Genomic DNA, 1460 nt, shown 5'->3' on the forward strand with positions numbered 1-1460 from the left:
AGAAACTGTAAAGCCTTCCCTCTTAGTCGGCCCTCCATCAGCATGAGGTCTCCTGTTTATTTATTTATTTTGGGTACTGGGGATTGAACTCAGGGGTACTGGACCACTGAGCCACATCCCCAGCCCTATTTTGTTTTTTTTTTTTTTTTTTTTTTTTTAGAGACAGGGTCTCACTGAGTTGCTCAGCACTTCGCTTTTGCTGAGGCAGACTTTGAATTCTGGATCCTCCTGCCTCAGCTTCCGGAGCTGCTGGGATACAGGCGTGTGCCACAGCATCTCTTGTTTTTAAGGACTCGGTTCTCCTTCTTAAGATACCCTGGGGCAACTCTTTCCAACTCACCCTCACCTTTTTCATCCTTAGGCCCTGAAAAGTTTTCCCCTGGGGCATGCACACCAAGTAAGTGCAGGGCAGGAAGGATGCAAGTTGGTCAAAATGTTTGAAGTTAAACTATTCGAGTGGGGTGCAGTGGCGAAGGCCTGCAATCCCAGCGGTTCTGGAGGATCACAAGTTCAAGCCAGTCTCAACAATTTAACGAGACCCTCCCCGCCTCATGCCGCTCAAAAAAAAAAAAAAAAAGGAATGTGCCCCTGGGTTCGATCCCTTGTATAGGAAAGAAGGGGGAAAAAAACTATTTGATCCAGGCTTTACATACAGGATAATACTCCACATGATCTCCACTTTTATACCCGAGGAAACTTAAGGTTTGATGAAGTAAAACTTGTTGCATTAAATCCAGATCTCATGGTAGCAGAAATGGGTCGTAAACCCATCTATTTCCAAGGCAGTAATTACTGACTACAAATACCAGCAAGCTTTGCCGTGCACCACTGCTCAAAAGACACCCTCCCTAGGGCGCAGTCTTAGCGGTTATATCCAAAACCCAACCCGAAGCTTCCTCTGCCCACCCGCCAGCCAATGAAAAGGCTGTTGCTAACATGCCTGCTATATTTTTAGCTTTCGGTGCTTGGGTACCAGTGGTGGGCTGAATCTCGCTGCCGATGTGGAACGCGCGAACTGGGGAGGGGAGGAGAAAGAAGGGGCGGGTGAAGCAAGGAAAGGCAGAGGGGCATGTGTATGACGCGCTGCCACTCGCTGACGCACGAGGCAAGTAGTCCCTGGAGGTGTCCCGGGGTGGAGCGCTCTGAATGTGGGGGATGGTGGCTGTCGCCCTCTGGCTCCCTCCCGCCTCCGTCTCAGTGGAGTTTGCCCTCCAGCCCGACGTTTCTCTACCGCTGTCAAGGAGAATACATTTAAACCCCCACGCTGGCGTTCTGTCCTTGCCAAAAAAGTGATCAAGGAAAATAAAATGCAAACCGTAACTGGAAACTTTCCCATCTCACCACCCCACGTGGGTTCGGAGGCTGCCGTTGGTCCAGAACGGTCAGGAATAAGAATAAAGGCGGGGGGGGGGAGTATCGGGGAGTGGGCAGAGGAGGGAGTAGACTCCTGCGCAAACATC

Source organism: Ictidomys tridecemlineatus, chromosome 6, assembly GCF_052094955.1.
Source record: "Ictidomys tridecemlineatus isolate mIctTri1 chromosome 6, mIctTri1.hap1, whole genome shotgun sequence".
Lineage (NCBI taxonomy): Eukaryota > Metazoa > Chordata > Mammalia > Rodentia > Sciuridae > Ictidomys > Ictidomys tridecemlineatus.